Consider the following 14,280-nt stretch of genomic DNA (forward strand, 5'->3'; position numbering starts at 1 on the left):
GAAGGAAATTCTTGCCAATTTCAAGACCAGGACAATGTTTCTTCCCAAAAGTCACATTATCCTACTTTTCACATTCAGGTCTACGATTTACTGAAATGGACTTTTTGGTATAGTTTCAGACAGATGGCCAAGACTCTCTTCCCCATGTGTATCTAATTGAGTCTTTATCATTTGTTTAAAAGACCATTCTTTCCACCCATAATGTGAGTTTCAAGGAGCTCTTGGTATTCGATCAAGTGAATGGAACATTTAATCATTGAGAGTACACTTCAGTTGAGCATTTTCTTATTTATTCTTTCTTGATGGTTGGTCTCAAGTGACTTTTTAAAGAAGGCATTATTGGAACGAATCCTAACATATTTTATTCTATAAAGAATAAAATTCAACTCAAAGTGGATCCAAGACCTAGGTATTAAATCATAAACCCTGCACCGATTAGAAGAAAAGGTAGGCCCCAAACACCAACATGTTGGCTTAGTAACCAACTTCCTCAACAAGACTCCTAAGTGCTACAAGTAAAATAAAAAAAGAAATCAATAAATGGGATGGTATCAAACTAAAAAGCTTCCTTCAGAGCAAAGGAAACAAACAAAAGCATGAAGAGAGAGCCTACAGAATGGAAGAAAATCTTTGCCACCCACCTCTCAGGTAAGGCATTAACTTTTAGGATATATAAAGAACTCAAAAAGCTTAACACCAAAACAAAACAAAAAACAAAAAAAACAAACTAACAAACAAATAACTCGAGGAATAAATGGGCAAAGGAACTGAACAGACACTTCTTAAAAGAAGAAATACGAACACTCAACAAATACATGAAAAAATGTTCAAAATCTATAGCAATTAGAGAAATGCAAATTAAAACTACACTGAGATTTCAGCTCACTCAACCAGAATGACAATTATCACGAATACAAGTAAACATAAATGTTGGTGAGAATGTGGGAGAAAAGGATACACTCATGCATTGCTGAGGGACTGCAAATTGGTGCAAACACTCTGGAAATCAGTATGGAGATTTCTCAGAAAAGTTGAAATGGAACCATCATTTGATCCAGTTATACTGATCCTCTGTTTATAGCCAAAGGACTTAACATCAACATACTTCAGTGACACAGCCACATCAATGTTTATAGCAGCTCAATTCACAATAGCTGAACTATGGAACCAACCTAGGTGCCCATCAACAGTCAAATGGATAAAGAAAATGTGGTATATACACACAATGGAATATTACTCAGCTGTAAAGAAGAATGAAATTATGGCATTCACAGGTAAATTGATGGAACTGGATACTATCATGCTAATTGAAATAAGTCTATCCCCCCAAAACCAAAGGTGGAATATTATGCAGATGATAATTCACAATAAGGGAGGGGAGGAGGGAAGATAGAAGTACTTTGGATTAGACAAAGGGGGATGAAGAGAAGGGAGTAGGGATGGGAATAGGAAATACTGTGGAATGAATCTGACATAACTTCCTGTGTACATGTATGAAAATACCATGGTGAATCTCATGTTATGTACCTCCACAAGACTGGGAGCCTAACTAGAATAAGATACACTCCATGTTTGTATAAATATGTCAAAATAGATTCTACTGTCATGTGTAACTGAAAAGAACAAATAAAAATAAAAAATAAAAACAAAACAAAAAAGAATAAGTATCAAGATGTTGAAAATGGCCAAGCATTTGTTAAGTATGATAAAATTCTTGGTTATAATTCTGAATTGACTGTTACAGACCAAATAAAGTGTAGACTTTATTTTATTTTTTATTTTTTAAGAGAGAGAGAGAGAGAGAGAGAGAGAGAGAGAGAGAGAGAGAGAGATTTTTAAAAAATATTTATTTTTCATTTTTCGGTTACACAACATCTTTATTTTATTTTTATGTGGTACTAAGGACAGAACCCAACACCCGCGCATGCCAGGCGAGCACATTACCACTTGAGCCACATCCCCAGCCCCAAAGTGTAGACTTTAAAAAGTAAATTTTCTCTGGAGACTTGCATAAATTAGTGTTTTGGGGCAATTTAGATTAATTCTTGTTAATGGTGATGCAGATCTTATTTTATGAGGTGTACATTAATCAGTTGAGTAATTTGGGTTTATCTTCTATATTCTGAAGACCAATTTTGGGAGTGTAACAAATTATTTGGTATTTATCAAAGGAAACCTGGTTTGAAAATGCATCACACTATTAACATTTATGGTTTCTACATTACTAACATTCATTCACTCAGTGACTCATTTTAAGGGAACTTTATTTGAGATGATGTCATTTTTTTTTTGTTACCAGGGATTGAACCCAAGGGCCTTTTTATTTATTTATTTATTTATTTAATTTTGAGACAGGTTCTCATTAAGTTACTTAGAGCCTTACTAATTTTCTGAGGCTGGCCTCTAACCTGTGATCCTGAAATTATAGGCATGCACCGCTGTGCCCAGCAGAGCTGACATAATTTTAGAGGTATTAGAAAATTGAAAATTTATGAAGAGTTTCACAAAGACAGCTAAAACTTACCTAGGAAGTGAGTTCTGTATACGTTCTAATGACAAATGTATGACATTTATGTTTGAATTTTAACATTTTTTGTGTAGACTTTAAAAAGTAAGTTTAAAAAGTAGATCAACCATTTTGTAGGGTTAGATTTATTTTAATAAAAGAAGCATAAAGTCAATATTACAAGTAGACTTCAAACATAATATAATTATAGACTAGTATTGGACAGACTTGCCATTAATCTTATTTTTAGCTACTAGGAAAGTGTCACTGGTATTAATTAGCCTTTAACATGGATTTTTGTCCTTTATTAAGTTTCTATATTACAGTGAAATCTAATGTATCTAATTTTTAAAAATTAAAGTGCCTAATAGTTCTGCCATCTAAAATGGTTGTGATCACAATAAGCCAGATGAATAAAGTTAATGATGAATAAAATTAATTTTTTTTGCATTCATTGAGCAGAAATTATTAGCTTTAATTTAAAAATCTTACTAATTCATGCTATATAAAATATATTTGAACTGGATTTTTACTTTTAGAATTAGATTTTTTTTCACAAAACTTAACATTAGTATATCTTGCACATATTTGCCTTTATATGAATTAACATTTTTAGCTCTGTTAAAATTACTTTAAGGTGAATAAATGTGGTGAAATTAGATCTGCCAAGACTCTTGCACCTTTTATTTTCACACCGACAAACCAAACTACTGTATCTTTCCAAGAGTCATATTACCTTATTTATTTGATGATTCCACTGAACAAACTAGGACTGAAAACTAAGAATTACCACAGCCTGACTGTAGGTCGTGAAGAGAGGTAGGCCAGGGCTTCCCAAGACGGGCTGTGTAGACTACGGGTTGGACAAGGCAGTGCTGTCTTCAAATTAAATGAAACGAAACAGAACAAAGCAAAACAAAAAGGAGTGCCATTAGTTTGGAGGATACAGGTGAACCATGCTTCCCAAGGGCTGAGACGGGCCGGGCCGAGCTTTAACAGGCTCACATGGTTTGTGGGTGGCTGAGTGGGAATGGGTGCGAGTTGGGAGAGACATCAGGGCAACACCAAGGGCTGGGGCTGTGTTTCCTCTAAGGTCACAGCTGAGCCTCTTACAGTCTCCCAAAACCCGAGTCTGAAACAGATGTGATAATTCTGGTACTTTTCTCCGTTTTATACTTCCAGACTGAAAAGTTACTGTGCTCCTGGTTTCTGTATGGGAGGAACTGACTCCTTCCTTCTTCCAACAGTTGTGAGCACCTCCTTTTCCTTCAGCACTGAGCAGCGCTGCCCTTGATATTCCCCAGCATCGGGACCCTTGACTCTCTGCCCTGACCCGCGTGTCTTGAGTTGCCCTCCCCTTCCTGACCACTCTCAGCACCTTACACCATTTAACCTCTTCCTAGCACCTGGCACTATCTGAATTCCCTGGCTTGGCCCCCTGCACTCAGGCCTCGAGACATCAGGGACTATGCCTCTTGTGTTCTTGGTGCCTGGGCCCTCCAACAGTGCCAGCACACAGTAGGTCCTCCAGAGACCCAGCCTCTGTGGTCAGTGAACTTGCCTTCTGAAGGGAGAGAGGTAGAAAACACCTTTCCTTCCGTCTCCAAGTGCTCCACTTCCCACTGTGTGAGGCCCAGGTTGAATGAGCAATGGGGCCCTGTGGACCCTGAGAACTGGCTCTAGGACCTGGACTCTGTTCCTGGGAACACATGGGAGGAGAGCGTCCTGATCATTCAGCTTTGTCCCCGGTGTTCTGGACTATGTGAAATCCTCCCTCTGTGCTAGGCACTGTGTGAAATGCTGTGTTTACAAGGATATTCTATGCAGGTCCATGGCTGCGGCCAGCGTCCCTTGATGGTGGGATGTGTTTTGAGAAGCGTGTGGTTAGGCGGCTTCATTGAATGAACATTGTGATGTGTCCTACATAAACCCTGCTGGCTAGGTCACTCGCCAGACCCGCCTCCATGTGCTCATGAGCCACAGTAGACAGATGCATGAGGTGTGGCCAAAAGTTGCGGCAGGCTGTTCTATTAAACATTTTCTTAAAAAAAGTCAGAAGAGAACATTCCAAAATATGACAGAGGGTGGCATGTGTTCTGAACATGATGGCGTGTGCTTGCGTGACTGGCCCTGCCTTGGTGTCACCACATACATGAGAGCCAGTTCTGTGGTTCAGCATCACGAGGGCCATGACATCACCGGGTGACCCAAACTTCCAGGTCCATTGTAATTGGATGGGACCACCACGTGGGTCGTCTTTCATGGCTGCGTGGGCGTGGCAGTACCTGCATGCTAGGTGTTATAGATTGGTTTTCAGCCAAAGCACAGTTTCACCACCATTAGTGAAGACTGAACATGGAATATGGGAGTCTGAACAAAGCAGCATTCTCTTGTGAAGAGCACTTGATTAAAAGGCCACAGAGCTGAGTCCAGCCGATGATGAGCATTGACCATTTACCAGCTATGTACCTCACAGGACAGGTGGAAACACTGTGGGTGAGGGGTCTATGCTAACTATCCAAGACCACTCAGCTTGGATCTTGAACCCAGGCCCTTATGATTCCAAAGTCAAACATTTTAACCCATTGGAAATGCTCCTCCAGGTGACTCTGGTGCTGATTTGTTGGAATGGCTGTGACTTTGGGTCAGACCCCAGCTCTGTCACCTGAGACGATGGGATTGACAGTGTCTAGGATTCTTGTTGCTCCATGATCGACTCCCTAGGGACCATCCTGGATCTCTTGTTGATTTATCCCCTGTCATTCATCTTTCTACTTTAAATTGGATTTACTCCCTCAAATGGTGAGAAACGTGAATAGAAATCATGACCTGGATAGGCCGTGTCCAGGGTGACTGGGGTGGAGAGCAGAGGGCTGGCTCCCGACCAACTGGAAATTGAAAAAGCACACAAGTGATGACAACCCCAAGCCAAGCTCCATCAGTGTGGAAGAACTGGAGATCACTGCAGAGACGACCAGGGCGTTTGAAGGTCACGCGAAGGCCCAGTGAGAACCCTAGGGAAATAATAAAAGGCATGTTAGCAACCAGTACATGTGCGGGGTACTGTAGGGCCAGGATTGAGAACGGAAGTCAGCCAAGAAAGACCAGGACTCGGTGTGTCATCTGTGGAGAGCACATTGTGCTGAGAATAAAGGCAGAGCGAGGAAAGCAGGGCAGTCGGGTGACACCTGAGCAAGGCAGCGGGTTGAAATGGAAAGATCACGTGCCATCTGGGGACACTTTCTGGGAAAGGTGTTTGCAGAAAACCCCAGCTTTTGTAGATAAATCACTGGGAAGTCTTTCAGGGGGTAAAGACGCAGGTCACGTTTATGTGGATAATTGGATCATATTTATTTAGGGCTTTAAAGGATGCAGTTAGTAATTTGCTGTCTTCAGGTTTTCATATCAGGAAAACAGAGTATAAAGGGTGAGGTTTTAAGGGAGGGAAGGAAAAAGGCTTAGCTGGCTCGGGATAAAGAAAAAAAAATAGAAACCTTTGTTGTGCAATCCTATGCAACACAACTGCAATAGATCATGAGCAGGGAGCCCCCATTCCCAATCCCGCAGGCCTTGCCATTGCTCAACTCTGAAATATTGTGGCAAAGTTATGCAGAGTACAAGTTGTTATAGACCCAGAGACATTCTTGTACAGGAATGCTTTCCCATGTTGTAAATTTGATGAAATTCCATTCTTTTTTGAAGACTTTATCTAGTCAAAACTGGAGTCCGATAATTAGATACCTGTTCATTAGCTTTCTAATTTTCTCCACGAGGATGAAAATGAGGCTCATTTAAGTAAGTTGGGCTTAACATAGAGAGACGAGTTTCAAACCAGAAATGCAGAAAATAAAGCCAGGACTCCTATCGACATGCAGATCAGGAGGCAGAAAAACAAAATTGACCTTTCTTGAGTCCTAAATCCTATGAAATGGGGTTCTGAAAACGTGCCCCAACTGTAATGAGGAAAGAGCCAACCAAACCTGTTCGTCTGGGGGAGGATTCTGTGAAGATGGAGCAGGAATTAAAGAAACCACTTTTGAACGCCTGGTGGATGATGTGAGGTGGTTCTCAAGAGACAGAGGCATTAATAACAAGGTGGGAACTTGAGACACTTGAGAGGTGATGGACGTTTGGGACACAATGGCACCTTCCCTAAGCCCAGCAACACATGTGACCTAGTGCTTAATGTACAGTCTCTGCAGCGGTTCTTCCTTCTCCCTTCCTCTGGCCCCTGGTAGTGAATGTGGCCGAGAGAGACTATGCCTGCCTCCTCCTCTGTCTCTTTGATGGGACCAAACCAAGGACTTGAGCTTCTCCAGGGAGGAGAACAAACATTAATAGGACCAGGACAAATTGTGTTAGGAGTCGGGAGAGCATAGTCTGTCTATTAAGTGCTCTTTTAATCCCAGGAACTTTGCATTAGAGATTTCATTTTATGCTCACAGCAATTCCTGTCCCATGTTGAACATGGGAATCAGAGAAGTAACAGTTTCAACACTGGGCCAAAGTCCCATAGCTGCAAACATGGCAGAGTCGGCACTTACCTCCAACCAACTTCCATTCTTTCCTAAACCATCCTATCTTGAAAATCATTGCGCAAGTTGCTGAAGGGCAACTCTGTGGTGGGTGGAGGTATGATCGCCAGGCTGACTGACCTCAGGAATGACCTAGAGACGCCCCCTGCTACCACCCTGCATTCCCATGTGTAAAACAATAGTGTCATTATTTTTCTTTCTGCAAAGTTAATTCAAGAAAAATTCCAGGATATTTAAATATTTAGACAAGCAAAAAGAAGGTGAAAAAGTGATCCAAATCCTGCCACAGAGATATTCAGAGTTAACATTCTTATATTTATCTCTCTAATTCTTGTTCTGTGCTTAGATATTAGAACATACTATATCTATACAAATATGTATTTTACAAAAGGTGATCATGATGTGTATACTTGATTTGCAACCTGATTCTTGCGTATTTAAATACATTGCATATGAAAGAAGTTTTTTACCTTAAAGTTAGTAGGATTGGGTTCTATAGCAATATTTGGATAAATAGTTCATACCCATTAGAACTGAAAGTTTTACAAAATTTATTAAATATATGGAGATATCAGAGACGAAGTAAAACTACTACTTAATTATTATTAACTAAAATGTTATTTAGTTATATGTACTAAAGTAATACTTACTATAGGAAGCATAACAGCCTATAATCACACAAATTTGATGTCCAATGCTAATATCAGTGACAAAACGGCTGTGTACATGAAGTCCAGCCCTATTTCCTTTGAGACAAGAAGTTTTATATACCTATCATCAGCAACTCAGAGCAACACAGTACCTTCTTTTCAGACATGGTGAGACCTCAAATTACCTGCTGCTGCACTGGAGGCCTGGCTGAGAGAAATATTCAGAGAAACTTAAGTGACATGCCACTCATCTACTCCCTGGGGTATCCTAAGTTCTATCCTTGGGTCAAATAAGGTCTTTAGATTATAATGTTTTTTGTACATCTTGAGACATTCAGTGACCTGAGGATCCTTGTAGGAAGCAGGTTTTTTAAAATTCACTCTACATTTACTGCATTGATGCTACAGAAGCGACGGGTGCCACATTGCTTGGTGACCCTGACATTAAACTTTGTGAGAGAATTTGTTATAGATCTCAGTGCTGTGAAAAATGGGCTGTTGAGAAGGGTATGTGGTTCTTCCTTCACTGTGACAGCTGACTTGATTGATTATGATCTCCTCATCTCCAACCCTGAAGCTCACAGCCAAATCTGACAACAAATCAAGGAAATTATGTTAATCCTTAATATTAGAATGCTTGGGTTTTCTTCTTCCCCTGTATTGTTTGCTGGTTTCATTTTGTTACCCTCATTGTTGTGTTAGTATAGTTAGTTCTTCCTATTTCTTTTTTTTTTTCCGTCTTAGAAAACATAAGCAGATATCTTTTTGCTGAAGGAATGTAATATGAAATATTGTGCCTTACAACCTGATTCCTTTATTTTTTTCATTTTGCTTTGCCGTGTGGGTGTGATTTTTTAAGGTTTCTCTCCTGATCCTTGGACTAACTCTCCTTTTAATAATTTTACCTGGCTCTTAGTGAACTCTTTGACCTGAAGTCTAATCTCTCTCTTTAGGTCAGAGAAATTTTTTTGTTTCTTTGATGATTGCTACGCCTTCAACTCTTCTTTCATGGAGCTAAGTTTTTCTTGGAATCAAACACTCCTAAGGTGGCCAATTCATCTAATTTTCCTGGACTTTTCCAAATTTTAGCACAAGTAGGACAGTTGATCAGCTTATGCTTAACTACGTTATCCAGAGACCGAGGACATTGGTTTTCAAACTCTTCATAGTGACAGAGGAAGTTTTTTTTTTTTTTTTTTTTAATTTCGGATCCATTGTTAACTGATATTTTGGAAATGCAATAAAAATAAATATAACAAAAATAAAACTAAAACAACATGCAAAATACAAGCCTGGTATTTTAAAAGTATAGGTTCAAAAGAAATAATATTACTTTGTCAGATTGCTTTGGAAGCTTGAAATGCTTATCCTGTCTCTGTTGGTAGCTTGTAAAACCTGCCCTTGTCCCTGAGCAGCGGCTCCTGGACTCCTCTGCTCTTCCCTAGTAATCCTTCCATCTTCCCCACCCACATTCCATTCCCCAAGCTCTGCTAAAGGACTCTTTGTGTTTGGATCCCCCATTAGCTAAGGCTAAGCCCTGAGCCCCTCGAAGGCAGGGATGGAGTCTCATTTCTCTGTGGATGGCAGCTCCTTCACGCTGCCAGACAATTGTGTGGCCTGTTGTGTTCATGGAGTCCTTATTGGGACAAGAAAAATTACAATCAAAGTTTGAGTTGTGATTGTTTTAAGCAGGGTGGGATTATGGGGGCTTTCCTTCTTTTTTGTTGCTTTTAGTATTTCCTAATTTTTTCCCAACACACACATTTTAGAGATGGGAAAATGTAAGCACTACTTCAACAACTGACATTGCAGAAGAAGGGATAGCAGTTACCTTGCCGTGGCTCAGGGTCAGTAAAAAAGTCCCCTTTCACTGTGTAGCTGGATCATAGGACAGAGGCCAGTCTGTGGGAGAAAAAGAAAACAAGGATAAACAATGCCTGCTGTCGCCGAGGAACAAGGTCCTATTCTCATCCTACTTGGACTGGGAAAACCGCCCAGAGATTAAGATGACTAATGTTAGAAGACAGTCAAGGAAATGCAGTGCAAATTTCCTCCTGGAAATAGAGGGTAGAAAGTGTTTCCTTTTCACTCCGTGTCCTTTTTCAAGTGGCCAGTGGTGTAGTGGAGCCCAGTCCCCACCTCCTCTGCATCACCCAGACGCTGAGTGATGGGCCTGACTTCCCCTCCCAGACAGCAGTGCTGTTTGAACTGCAGTTAATCACAGCCTCAAAGTGGCTGATCTCTGATGCACCACATGACTAATTTAGCAGCTAAGCAGTTTCGTGGCGAGCCTGGTGTCAGTGGAATTCCTGTCACCTTTCCAACAGTTAAGTCATATTGCATAATTGTGGGGTGACATCACGGGGCTACGAGATTATTGGCTGAAGACAAAGAAAAAAAAGTTTCCTGGACTGTGAGCCTTTCCGGTATCTGAGGGAGAGCCTTGTCTGTGGCTGCGGTGCAGCCAGAAAGCCAGAGAGCCCCAGGGTCTGCAGCAGGCTGGGAGGCAGCTCCGTCTCACTGCGGCTCTTCCCTCCTGCAGCTGCCAGGGTGCCAGTCCTGCAGGTCTGGGGAGAGAGAACCCACAGAACGGTGTTCTCTTGAATTGAGGGCACTGGACTTTGTGAGACTTTGCAGTCTCCTCCTGGGAAGCAAGAGTTCACAAAATGTAGTTCACATCTGCTATACACATTGACGCTGGACAGATGGTCAGCTGGGACCCCGTGAAAACTCTGATGGCTAAAAGATGGCTTATTTCCAAGGGAACTGATAGTCCAGATTAACCACCACTGAATAGTTAAACTAAGTATTTTGGATTGTACAAAATATCTTGCTTTAAAAGAACCCATAGGAATGCCTGGAGCTGGAGCTGTGATAGACTGGAATCTATAATGATAATGGCCAGTGTTTGTTGTTACCAGGTTCCTGTCGGTAATTTGCATACACTAGTTCATTTAACCCCACGAAGTACACACTGTTATCCCCAAATTACAGAGTAGGGATTGGAGGGTCTGGGGTCAAACAGGTAAAGTTCAAAACCATGACCTGAGTCCACGTGGTTTCGCACCAGAGGAGGGGTCTTAGCTGTTGCCCTCTGTACATCCTTTGTGATAATAGTGACAGCAATAAGCACAACTTCTATGGCAGCCACTTCCATCCACTGAATGCTTGTTGTGTGACAGACTGAGTTGTAAGCACCATCTTGCTTCATCAGCTCTGTGAGCAGATACTGCACTAGAAATCACAGTCATCAGATAGTTTTAAAAAGTGAGGCACAGAGAGCACTGGTCACCAGGAAGTAGGTGACAAAGCAAGAACTGCTCCACCCAGATCCTGACCCTGGGATTCTCACCAGGGTGCTGCCCTGCTGTTCAGCAGCTGCTGTTTACTGAGTGCCCCACGACAATCCTGATCATAGATACTCTTAGCTCCAATCTGTAGATGAGAAAACTAAAGTCCCACCAGATCCCTGCAGAGCCAGACCCCGCACAACCACTGGACTCCATCGTACCAGATCCCAAGCCCCAGTCCCCTCGCAGGTGGGCAAAGGTGAGTTAGGTGAAGGGCTGATGGCTCAGGAAGCCCCGAGTACACAGTGACATCCTAGTGTGGGCACCCCCAAAGAGAGGGGCCAGGTAAAGAGAGCCAGAGGAGTCCTGGAAGTCAGCAATCCACGAAGGATGGCACTGAGACGGAGACAGCCTGCTTTGACCGCCTCTGCCTCTGCCCATTCTGGGCCACCTCCAAGTGCAGCCAGGCCCCCTCTGCCCCTCCACCTCCCTTCCTCTCTTCTTTTCACTGCTGTTCCGGAGGTGCACTCCCTGCTCCCCTTCCTCCAGTACAGAGCCAGGGAGCTGGAGTGCTGGGTTCTCTTCCCTCATGAGGACTCCCCCGCCCAACACTCCTCATTTTGCAGCACACACTCAGTTCTCTGGAATGCGGCCACTCATAAACATGACACACATAATCAGAGGGCCTTGGAAGTGCATGCAATTCCTGAATTTAACTCTGTTAAAGGGCAAGTGTGTCAACACCACACATGTGTAACCTGTTAATTTCAGAGTATGGGTACTGCCTTCCAAAGCATAATTCCAAAACTCTGAATTCACAACAATGAGCAAAAATAAACAAAGTTTAAAAAAAATTAAAAAATGGTTTGAATATTGCAAAAATATTTACTGCACAGTTTTCAAGAGTAAAGATCCCCTGTGGTGAATTTAAATTCTTATTCTATTAAAGGAAATCGAATGTATCCATTTAAGGAATATTTATTTTGGGGATGTGGGGAATAAAAATATGTATGACATGTCTTATATGTAACTAAATACTTTAAAAATGAGGTTAAATGCCCTAAGAGTAAAAAAATATATATATTAGCTAATGGTGTTTAAATAAAGAAGCAAGCGCTTGGTCAGGAAAATCTACTGAAGGAGGAGATGTTGATGGAGCTAGATGGACTGGTGGAGTGACAGTGGTTGACACCAGAGCTTAAGAAGTGGCCGTGGAGGGCTGGGGATGTGGCTCAAGTGGTAGCGCGCTCGCCTGGCATGCTTGCGGCCCGGGTTTGATCTTCAGCACCACATACCAACAAAGATGTTGTGTTCGCCGAGAACTAAAAAATAAATATTAAAAAAATTCTCTCTCTCTCTCCTCTCTCACTCTCTCTTAAAAAAAAAAAAAAAAAAAAGTGGCCGTGGATTCTCTGGCAGGCACACAGCTATTAAGCAATACGAGAATCTCATGTAAAAATCTACAAGGATGATCAGATATTTGTTTAGCTTTTATAGAAAAAGGAAAATCGTAACATACTGATATCCCATGAGCTGGCCATCTCCTGACCCCAGGGGTCACCCCTGGAGAGAGATGGAAGAAGACGCAGGAATGTGAACACCTCATGGCACCCAGAGGATGTGCTCACCTAAGACTCACTCTGGCAACTCGCAGTGGACAGGATGTATGCCTGGGCTGTCTGACCCTCCTAGTAACCTGAGGTCAATCACCCATCTTCCCTGTTCTCAGTTTGTAGTTCTGAAAAATGATGGGGTTCTTCTTTTGCAGGGAATGAGAGGGGGAAAATAATCTGTGGAAACCTCTCTCAAGGGACACACGTCCCTGTCACCATACCTGTTGTACCACATTACAGCACTGTTGATGATCCTAATTGAGGTGGGGGGGGGTGACATTTTCTAGCCAAGGCGACTTCAAGATGAGTGAATTTGTTCAGTTCTTTGATCACTAGTGCATTGGGATGTGTAATCCTGATGCCATTCCTTCATTCCTTCATTCAGGCTTTGCATGAGGCCTGCCGGGGCCGGGAGCTCCCCCCATGGCTGCTGCCTCCTGGCAAGCGTGTGCCATGTAGTGTGGTACAAAAGGTATGGTGACAGGGATGTGTGTCCCTTCAGAGATGGATTATAAAAGAAATGGAGGCTGGCGCCTTCTCTTCATATCAGCTGCCTACTCATGGGGACGCTCAGCAAGCGTCCCATGGTGAAGAACCAGCCTCCTGCCAACAGCCCAGGAAGGTCTGAGGGTGCTGTCAGCAGTGGTTTGAGTGAGACATTTTGGGAGCTCAGTTACGTCTTCAGGTGACAGCGAATGATGGCGACCCTGGCTGACACCTGGATTCCACCCTGAGCCAGGACCCATCTTGACAAACTGCCTCCACATTCCTGGCTCCCAGAAACAGGGGGTATAATAAGAGTTTCTCACTTTTACCTGCTAGTCCTTGGGGCATTTTGTTCCACAGCCATAAATAACTGTAGGCCCGTCCTCTGTCCATTCCTATGTCTGAGCCTGGGGATGAAGACAGCTTATTTAGAGGAGGCCCTCTAGAAGTGAAGAGTAGTTAGGAAACACAGAAACCACCACAACAAACCCAAATCTCGACAGAGGAACACCTAGGACAACACAGCACACTGTGCTCTGAGGGACGTCCCTATCGAGGTGACAGGAAATAGGATGATGAACCTTATCTGGAGACCAGAGAGGTCCAAATAAGCTTTATAATTTGGAGATTTCTAAATTTGTCTCTAAAATAACATCAGTACTTTTGGGGGGTGGGCGGAGGGGGAGAAAAAAAATACTCTGAAGGGTTTGTGCAGAGACCCCAAGAAGGAGACCAGCTGCGCCATGTTCAGTTCCATGTAGCTGTGACGGAGGAGTTACCTGAGGGTTCCCCGGAGAGGGAAGATGGATTTGTCCTCAGACATGAGAAACTTCAGCAGGTTTCGAGCAGGAGATGGACAGTCAGATATGTGTTCCAGACAGACAGCTGTGTGGGTTCACTAGAAAGGCCTGGTGGGCCTCGAGGGAGAAAGGGGTAGAAGCTGGTCTTCCCTACAGTTGCTAACCATCCTAGAGACGATGGCTTCTGACGTGTTGGTATGGCTCATAAGATAGTCTCATTTTTTAAGGTTTCATTTTGACATAATTGTGGATGTATCAGGAAGTTGCAGAACTAGTACAAGGAATTCCTATACACGCTCCACCCTGCTTCCTCGTGTGTTCATGCTTTATGTGATCACGAAGGTCTTTTGAAATCAGAACGTGATCACTGACACAGGGTTAGCTAGCCTGCTGGACTTCT

The 14,280-nt window shown here is 42.6% G+C and overlaps 1 long non-coding RNA gene across 1 annotated transcript; it reads right to left on the reverse strand.

The window, feature by feature from the left end:
• Positions 1-1,795: 1,795 nt before the first annotated feature.
• LOC120884351 (uncharacterized) lies at positions 1,796-10,321 on the reverse strand. Its single transcript, XR_005726761.2, has 3 exons — positions 9,831-10,321; positions 9,523-9,593; positions 1,796-5,520 (listed from the first exon to the last, which is right to left on the reverse strand). It is a non-coding gene; the product is annotated as an uncharacterized LOC120884351 (long non-coding RNA).
• Positions 10,322-14,280: the final 3,959 nt, after the last annotated feature.

Source organism: Ictidomys tridecemlineatus, chromosome 3, assembly GCF_052094955.1.
Source record: "Ictidomys tridecemlineatus isolate mIctTri1 chromosome 3, mIctTri1.hap1, whole genome shotgun sequence".
In the NCBI taxonomy this organism is placed as follows: domain Eukaryota; kingdom Metazoa; phylum Chordata; class Mammalia; order Rodentia; family Sciuridae; genus Ictidomys; species Ictidomys tridecemlineatus.